This window comes from Macrobrachium rosenbergii, chromosome 2 (assembly GCF_040412425.1).
Source record: "Macrobrachium rosenbergii isolate ZJJX-2024 chromosome 2, ASM4041242v1, whole genome shotgun sequence".
Lineage (NCBI taxonomy): Eukaryota > Metazoa > Arthropoda > Malacostraca > Decapoda > Palaemonidae > Macrobrachium > Macrobrachium rosenbergii.
In genome coordinates this window covers 57,981,771-57,991,770 of record NC_089742.1, presented here as the reverse complement: position 1 = coordinate 57,991,770, position 10,000 = coordinate 57,981,771, and the positions used below count along the sequence as shown (strand labels likewise).

General features: G+C 35.6%; 1 protein-coding gene across 1 annotated transcript in view; it reads right to left on the bottom strand.

The window, feature by feature from the left end:
• Positions 1 to 10,000, bottom strand: part of LOC136847497 (cerebellin-3-like) — a 306,286-nt gene that overhangs the window by 275,848 nt on the left and 20,438 nt on the right. The window lies entirely within an intron of this gene.

The window sequence follows — 10,000 nt, the reverse complement described above, 5'->3', positions numbered from 1 at the left end:
CTTGATGAATAGTTGTGAAGAATTACGTAGAAAAAGAGACGCGACCAAGTGAAACAGACAAGGAATTACATTAACTAAGAAAACTAATAAAGTCAATGAATGAATTAAGTGTTTTCTTGAATAGTTAAGAAGAAAAAGATAAAAATGCAAAAAGGATAAAAAAAACTAAAAGAGCTAAAGAGTTGAAGTTATTTGAAAATTTATAAGGCAGAAAAGATATATATACATATATTATGTTATTTACTCAGAAAAAGAGATACGAATGCAAACAGACAAGAAATGAGATCATTAGGAATATGTAGAATACCACGAGTTAATGAATTATGTGACCACGTGAATATTTATGAAGCAAATAACATAAAATAAAAAAAAATATAAAAACTGAAAATCCCGACAGTTTTGACAAGTCTTTTGAAAATTTTATAAGAAAGGAAAGATATAAATACTATGACTAAGTAATGAAATTTAGAAATACGAAGAGATTAAGAGAGAAAATAATATAAGTAACAGCAAGAGCTATTCGTTTCCAAAACCCAGGAAAAAATTTATATCAATTTTGCTAAATGTAAAATTGATAAAAGGAACCCCACTTTCTGTCTTGTTCTGAAGGAGAAAGAGTGATGTTTTATATGGTTAAGGAACTTAAATGGGAAGATAATATGGGGGGAAATTCGGAAATAATTACTGGTTTTTCAGTTGATTAGATTTGAAAAGGGGCGATGCTCAAAGAGGTTTCGATCCTTTATAAAAGCGACGACGCTTAAAAAGGTTTGAACTCTACTCTCCTCAGACTTGTCCAAATTTCGTTTCATCCTTCAGTGACTACAGATATTGAAGCGCGAGATAAGATATCAGTAATATAGTATATACATATATATATACATATATATACATATATATGTATATATATATATATATATATGTATATATATATATATATATATATATATATATATATATATATATATATATATATATATATATATATATATATATATATAAACATAAACGATCCACAGTTTCTTTTAAACGCATCTGCATTTTTATACGTCTTTTCTTGTGACGTAACTTTTGTTTAACAGGAATTGACTTTTGAAGAAAATATGATTTATCAAACGCATGTCGTCGTTCCTAGACACCGTATGAAAATCATCGCATTAGAATATTTAAGCATCTTGAACACGATTTCTAACTAAAGTGCCATTTATATTCAAAACAGTAAATGTCTGAATATTAAAAAGACGACAACTTAAAAAATAAAGATGAAAAAATGTGAACAATATATTTCCACAAGATATAAAACAATATATCAACCAAATAAACGGGCATTAAATAACTGTATACTGTTAACCTCAGCAGCGAGGAGAAAACGTGGATTGATGAATCAAATGATTTTACGATGGACGAAGCTCCCCTATACATCACGTCAACCGCTTGGATAAGGGTAAGGTTGCGTCCACTCGATCGGACTTTGTTCGATGTGACGTCAGAAGCGGAGAAAGAGCGGACAAAGTCAGAATTTTTCCCGCTGTTTCTCCGCTTCTGACGTCACATCGAACAAAGTTCGTCGATCAAAGTTTGATCGTGTGGACGCAGCTTAAAAGGTGCTGCGTCTACACTACAGTAAACATGTCACATACAAACGGCGGCAACTTAATTCTGACGTATCACGAACATGTTGAAAGCAAGTCAACGACTTTAAGTGGAGAACGAACCTTTGGCTAATACCAGATATTTGTATGAAGCGCTAGATATAATTACCGAGTCATTAATATCTATTCAACCTCTTTGGTAATATCTGTAAGATAAGTTATCGACGTGTGTTTATGACAAGTTTATGACAAATTTTACAGTAGAGCGGACGCACTTTAAAAGTCAACTTATGATTGAACTAAGAACAATCGTGATATGGAGCGTAAAGATCATCCCTTTCCGAGCATCGCCCGCCTCCTCCGAACAAATGAGCATCGCCTTGCGCATCTCCGCTTTCCCCTCATACGAAACGAAAACAAGTGACGCGTGGAAATAACCTCTCACTCTCTGGCTTCTGTAAAAGCTTAGTCAGTAACCTTCGATAAAGAAAAGAAAAAAACAGAATCACTTCAGATCGAATAGAGTCCTTAACGAATAATAAACATTTTAGGATGTAATGACATAATTATAAAACTTTGTTAGTCTACAGATAAGTAGTTATCGTTACGTTGGTTTAAGGTTTTAGTTTTAAAAAGAAACTTAGTAAACGAGATAGGAATACATAAGCTGCCTTGTGAGTGAATATTCAAGATATCGCTCCTCATCTTTCTCATGCAAAGATTCATCGTCTGTACTACTAACACGAGAGATCTATTTTCCCGCCGGAAATGGTTTACCATGACAATTTCTTTGCGTCTCAAGAATAATAATTCATTCAGGATGGAAAATAAATAATAATTCATTCAGGATGGAAAACAGTCTGCGGAGAGAGCTGCCATACTCGTAATAACGAGTTATATGAGAAATTAATAATGGATAAGGGATGCTTTGGGAAAGGGGCAGATTTCAAAATTACGAAAACGCGGGACTTTCTTTGCTGTCCCTCATATAAATCAAGTGACTCGCCGGTGGACAAACGCGATAACGAGAGAGAGAGAGAGAGAGAGAGAGAGAGAGAGAGAGAGAGAGAGAGAGAGATTAATTTCCTTCAAAAATATTTTCCTTTCGGCATTTCAACAAGAAACTCTAGGAATGGAATTTGGTGTATATACCACATACCTTTGTTTTACTAATTATTTAACGTTCACAGGATACAACTGGAATCGTACATGACATTGAACTACTTCTTGTAAGTAAAAATCATGAACACAGACATTCGAAACCGCCATCACAGCCACCAACAAAGCAACACAGCGAAGCAAAGAAGGGACGGAGACAAGAACAAAATATATTGTTGTTAATAACAACAACAACAACAACAACAATAATAATAATAATAATAATAATAATAATAATAATAATATTAATAATACTCTTGAAACGCATTCCTCAGTCTAGGCCTAAAGAATACATATTCAAATCAAACTGTTGTTCTCGAGCTGAAGACAACCAAATAGTAAAAAATTCATATCGAAAAAATTCAAAAATACACTTCAAGTCTTCCTTATCTAACAATGATAATGACAAGCGGAAAAAAACAGATTTAGCAGCTATATCCAGATCCATTTTACTCTGCATTAAAATCCAGATCAAATGTCTTGGATCCACTTCCGAAACTCCACCAACATCAGCTTTCATCTTGTTTCTAAATCCACTGCTCTTATGCCATATATACCCCAACCCCCCTTCACAAATTTTATTCGTTAAACTCATCATAATTTTATGAGATATTTCTAAGTAAAAAAATGTTTAATCCGGATCCACATCATATGACAGTCTTATCAACTATTATTGAACCCACCTCTCCACAAACTTCTGTAGAAATGCATCAACAACTTTTAGATACATCTGGATCCCCATCCACGACCATTTCAGAATCTTAATTCTTCCTCAACTCAAGTCCTATCAGTCGACAAATTCTACAGAAATAAATTCCCTGGATCACAATCTGTATTTGCATTCATGTAAAAATTCAGCTCATAATCTAATTAATTCTGTTCCATTAACCCGTCCTTCCACAAAATTCCACTGACACACACTTACTACTTTTCGAGATATCCTCAACAGAAAATCTCCAGGAACCATAATATCCGGATCCATCACAATATCAAATCAACTCTTACAGAATAGAATATAGATTTTATTGGCAGAAAAAAGGTTTGAAAGGTTTAACAGGAAGCAAATCTCGCAGTTGCACTGTGAATCAATTGTTAGGAGAGGGTAGAAAGTAAGGTAGAAGAAAGATGATATGAACGGAGGTACAGTAAAAGGAAGACTCTTACATGAGACACAACCTTAGACCTTCGTCTTAATAAAATTGTTCTGGAATCCATTAACATCATTCTGAGATATTTTTTAGAAAGATCAAGCAGACAAAAAAGACATTTATATCTCCTTCCAGTTCCTCCGACAGAGATAACATAATTATTTTTTGAAGTAGAAATAATAATAATAATAATAATAATAAATAATAATAATAATAATAATAATAATAATAATAATAATAATAATAATAATAATAATAATAATAAAAACAAAGTGACAATTCCCCACCAGGTGGCCTTTAATACAGAATTATCGTCGATGCAGTTTCATTTCGGCTGAGAAAAACAGGTTAAAACTTATGAGTTTCACCCAATAAATTATCCCAGATCTCTGTTCCAAATCAGGTGCTCGCATTAACTCAGTTATTTTTTTTTTTATTTATGGTCACAGATTTGTTTTTGCAAAGAAAGAGTTTTATGTTCCATACCTATCAATAACGACAATGCTGAGAGAGAGAGAGAGAGAGAGAGAGAGAGAGAGAGAGAGAGAGAGAGAGAGAGAGAGAGAGAGAGAGAGAGAATTCTGAAAGTTTATTTTGCGTGCATTTGTGCATCAGTATATAATTATTCGTTGTAATCAATTTTTACGCAGCACCGTTAATTCTATGTATACATTTGCGTTTCCTCAAACTATTACAAATGTGCTTTAGTTCACATACAGAAGTTGTTCACATAACTGCACATAGTTAAGCAAAATTTCACGCAACGCAGAAACATATATGTACGGTTTAGAAAAAGAGACCTTGCCCGTTGTCCAACTAAGGAAACAATGCAAGTAACCCCTTTTTTTTTGTAAAATCGTGAAAAAACGCATCTTCACCAATAATATCAGAATGTTAATTGATTTAGAAATGTTGAAGTTAAGAATACATTTTTATTTCGATATAAGAAGTAGCTGTACTCTCCCGAAACCAACAGACGTAGCCTATCTCAACAGATACATTTGTTTTCACAAATTTTAGTCAGGAGGTTTCTGAACAGGTGGATTTCCTCAAACTCCAAAACGTCGAAACACATACTTAAATGAAAGCATGTGGACGTGAGAGAATGTAATTTCATTTGGGATTTGGGATGACTAAAATTATTGTACGTTCAACGCGTGAATTATATTTTTTCACTTGACATTACAGAGATCGGAGGGTACGTGAGTACCTCCTTTTTTTCTTATTAACTGTGTGTGAGTGAGTGTTTCATTTGACAAGAGAGTTAAGCTTGCGCGTTCAAGAAGGTACCACGAAAGCGAGTGTCCGTTCAAGCAACCCTGTAACAATGTTCGGGCGTGTGTGTACCGGTGGCAACAAAGCAATCGAGCATCATCAGAACAAGTTCACACCGTCCTGCGCAATTTGGAAAATTCTTAACACAGAAATATGCCATTCCGAGGTAAAAATCATAATAATCAGGAAAAGTTAACTTTAACCCCCCAAAAAAATAATTTCAAGAGTTTCCGTTTCATTGTACATAACGAGGCTTAATCTAAGTTTTGCACTTCCAAACTCCTATATTACTCCCTGTTATGAATAACACCTTGGGATACATCCGCCACTTGTGGTAACTAATCCCGTATATCCTCTTTTTATTATTATTCATTGTGCATAAACTCCTTTTAACGACTGTGAATTGTGTATAACCTCTATTTTGTGACTATCAATTGCAAGAACCTGCTTTGGAGATAACAAGTCTGTATAACCTGCCCTATGTTATTACCTAATGAGCATAACTAGCTCTATTATTAGCACCTGTGCATAACTTACATCTTGTCATTACCGTGATGATAACCAAGCTAGTATAACCTCAATTATTTTGTGATAACCATCTGTCCATAACCTGCATTTTGCATTAGCGAGTACATATAACCTCTCCGTGATGATAACCTTGCTAGTTTAATGTCTATTATTTTGTGATTACCAGATGTTCTTAACCTGCAGTTTGTATTAGCAAGTGCATATAACTTCCCTGCGATGATAACTATGCTAGTTTAATCTCTATTTTGTGATTACCAGATGTTCTTAACCTGCAGTTTGCATTAGCAAGTGCATATAACCTCTCCGTGATGATAACCATGCCAGTTTAATCTCTATTATTTTGTGATTACCAGATGTTCTTAACCCGCAGTTTGCATTAGTGCATATAACCTCCCTGGGATTATAACTATGCTAGTTTAATCTCTACTATTTTGTGATTACCAGATGTTCTTAACCTGCAGTTTGCATTAGCAAGTGTATATAACCTCTCCGTGATGATAACCATGCTAGCATAATCTGAATTATTTTATGATTACCAACTGTCCATATCCTACAGTTTGCATTAGCAAGTGCATTTAACCTCTCCGTGATGATAACCAAGCTAGTATAATCTCGATAATTTTGTGATTACCACATGTTCTTAACCTCCCTTTTTTGCTACCAACAGGCAAGCATGGCCGCAAGCATAACCCTACACTGATTGCCAATTGCACAGATCTTCATTACAGTGTTGCTGAATGCGTGAAGCCTCAATGTTTAATTCACAAGAGAGCCTCACTTATTTACTTATAATATGATCTTCTAAATGGCTCAGAACCCGCCGCAGAGATTACCTAAAGCAGAGAAAACAAGACTCCCGAAAATGAATTATTATTCGTGACATCCAGCTAAATCATCACACCATAATTCTATATTCAACCTGTAAATAAACACCTTATTGATAAGCAGATCCGGGTGCTATGTTTTTTGTGAGCTTCATGATCGATATTTCATCGTAACATAAGATGTCTATATACATTGTCTCTATGCAAGTTTCAACACTTCTTTTTAACTGTAAGAAAACGAACAATAAGATAAGCTGTCAAGAATGTTGTCGTTCTGTGTATAATGTCATGAATATAATAATAAGCTTTTCACGCTCTTATTATTGAATATTATGTACACACCGTAGACGATAATAAAGGAAATAAGTGTTCGCCTGTGGTCGAGGTTCAAGGCCACGTTCATTTCAGATAAATACTTGAGTCTCTCCTCATCACCTCAGAGAAGGAGAAAACGTCGAACAATGAAATTGTACTTATTAATCATCAAAATTATGTAACGTTTCTACATTCAAAATTTACATTCGTGTATATAAGTGAGAATTATAATGCCAGTGGTTTCTCCATCATATAAAGCGTTGCTACGCACAACTTGACTCTCCTTCCAACTCGCAACCATCTTATAAAGTCAGCAAGGAAAATTGTCCCAACTTTGAGCATCAGCATCGGCCTACTAAAATATTTCGGACAAAAGCCCCTCGACCTGCGGAACAATATTAGCATGCATGGTCGAAATACGGAAATTCCTTTACTTAAATATATGATTATTAAAATTTTGAAAGTCTGGCAGCAAATTTCAGAATTTGGAGTCTGGTGTTTATGTTAAAATACCAAAGTATTTCGAACTTCGCCCTGTGTCCCATTTCGGCCCTCCGAGAACATTCTAATTTCGAGGTCAAGGAGGCGTGGCTTAGCAAGTGGTTATTTGGCTGCCAGTCCACGAAGAAGGGACATTTTTTTTTTTTCCAAGGGACCACGACACCAATACACCGGCCACCGCTGCTGACTCATACGCAGAATATGGCCCCCCTATCATTTTTGGGACCCACGCCAACGGCGTCGAGAAGAATTTCGATGCATGCAAAACACTTGACCTTGCTGGAAGGTAGCCAAAGAATGCCTAACACGACATACTCTGGTTGACAGCCAATGGCTGCGGCAGGTCATCGCGCAGAAAAGGTAAAAGAATATATTATTTCATAGTAGCCAGCGACGACCAGACAACCAAGACAAACCCAATCTACCAACTAAAGGTTGATATTAGCAATGATAATACGGCAATACTAACATGTTCAAGTTTTCACGCAGTTATGAATTTCAGTTTGAATTACTGATTGAAGTCATCAGAGAATTCAACGTTCTTCGTCAATTACATAACTCTAATTTCTCATGTTCATCTATGCTTGTATAGGTTTTTGTTTTCTTTCATATTGATCAATAAAGATAAAATAATGAAGTTGTTTTTTATATTCCTAGATAACCCTCGATTGTTCCTAACAGTACTGGGAATGGACTATAGAATTTAGGCCAAAGGTCTAACGCTGGGACCTAGAGTATGAGGTCATTCAGCGCTGAAATGGAAATTGAGAGTGAAAAGGTTTGAAAGGTGTGAGAGGAGGAAAACCTCGCAGTTGCACTACGAAACAGTTGTTAGAAGAGGGTGGACAGTAAGATGGAAGAAAGAGAATATGAATGGAGGTACAGTAAAAGGAATGAAAGGGGTTGCAGCTAGGGGCCGAAGGCACGATACAAAGAACCTTAAGTAATGCCTACACCCCACCGCGTGAGGTGCACTGACGGCAGTAACCCCCCACGGGGCCTACCAGTATTAATTACTGAAAGTAACACAGTTACCTTGCATTCCAGTCATTCCTAAACTAAAAAAAAATATTAACACTGCATACCAACTATCTGCAGGAATTCTGAACACTGACAATAACACCTACACTAATGATAAGAATAACACGATTGTTACAGCAAAATAAATTGTATTCAATTTGCAGAATTATTCAACCAATTTTAACAGTTTCTTTGAATTTGTAAAAAGTTTCCAAAAACTGGAATCTTGAATTTGTTCAGCAACGTGGAACCCTGCCACCTCTATCACTTCTCTTAGAGTAGTGGTTCCCAACCTTTTTTGGCCATGCCCCACCTAATCACCTCTAAAATCCTGATGCCCCCTTGGTGATATATGATTCTTACATTCACGTGGAGGAAGCGTAAAGGGCCATTAACTTGGTTTAAACATTCTCGAATTGCCCCCCCCCCCGCCTTAAAAATCAAATTAACCCCCTGGTGGGGTGTACGTCCCACGTTGGGAACCACTGTCTTAGAGCAACATTATGACTGTCAATGAAACACCTGACTGATATGTAATTTTCTTCAATAAATTAAGAAAAAATTAAACTATGAAAAATTATTACTCAAAATTGTAACAGAACAGTAGTAGCAGCAGTGAGAAACACTATAACGAACTTTCTGCTTTTATAATTACGCTAATGCGTTCTCCAGTTATCAAGTACCATGTACAAAAAAGCGTATATCAGAGAATCAGTTCAGAATGACCGCATGGGTTAACAGCTTTCATTACGCCAATGAAAGCTGCGGTATTTTTAGTATCAACACACTGAAAGTTTTTCAATAACCCACAGCAAACAGAAAGACCTCCAACACCTGTTTAAAAAAATGTAGCCGTCTGACAATGCAATGTCTTTTTTAAATCAAATAAACCATAATGATCAATTGAAACGAATTAAGCAACAAAAGAAACAGGTCATCAGAGCACGTACGAATACTTAAATTAAAACGATCAAAAATAATTCTAGCGTTAATGCAAAAAATACACGGCAACAGCTCATAAAAGGAAATGTCCTTACAGTATAACACACGAAAGAAGCAAGTGCATATAAAAGTGATTCAAGCGGAAAAACTTAAAACTCGTCGTCACCCTCACAAACAAACTGCCTAAGTCATTTTTCATTGATTTTTGGATTTTTGCCTGAATCAAATCTCCAATATGTGGCGCACCTACTGGTATACTTGCCTAAGTCAGATGTAGAAAGTAAGTGGAATAAATTTCCCAAAAAGCTTTCTGCCTAAGTCACTCAGTGACTTACGCATTATTATCACTATGCCTAAGTCATGATTGTGACTTGGGCAAAAAAATGACTTAGGCAGTTAGTTTATGAGGGTGACGTCGTACAACTGCAAGCGTGTCTGAACGCAGTAATTTCAAAACCTACCGACCATCGAGTTTCTGTACAGGAAAACGATGGGTATTAAAAAACGAAAAAGAAAAGATATCCACATTACCCGAAAATGGGTTATTGTTCAAAATCCTCTGCCTGCACGTGACAGTGTTCCTCGTAACTCTCTAGTGCCTCGAAAGATTAACAGACACTTTGGGGGTCTGTCTTTCTGATACGTAACAAAAACCGTTAAGCAACAAAGACCCTATATTATATGAATTGAATTGAAT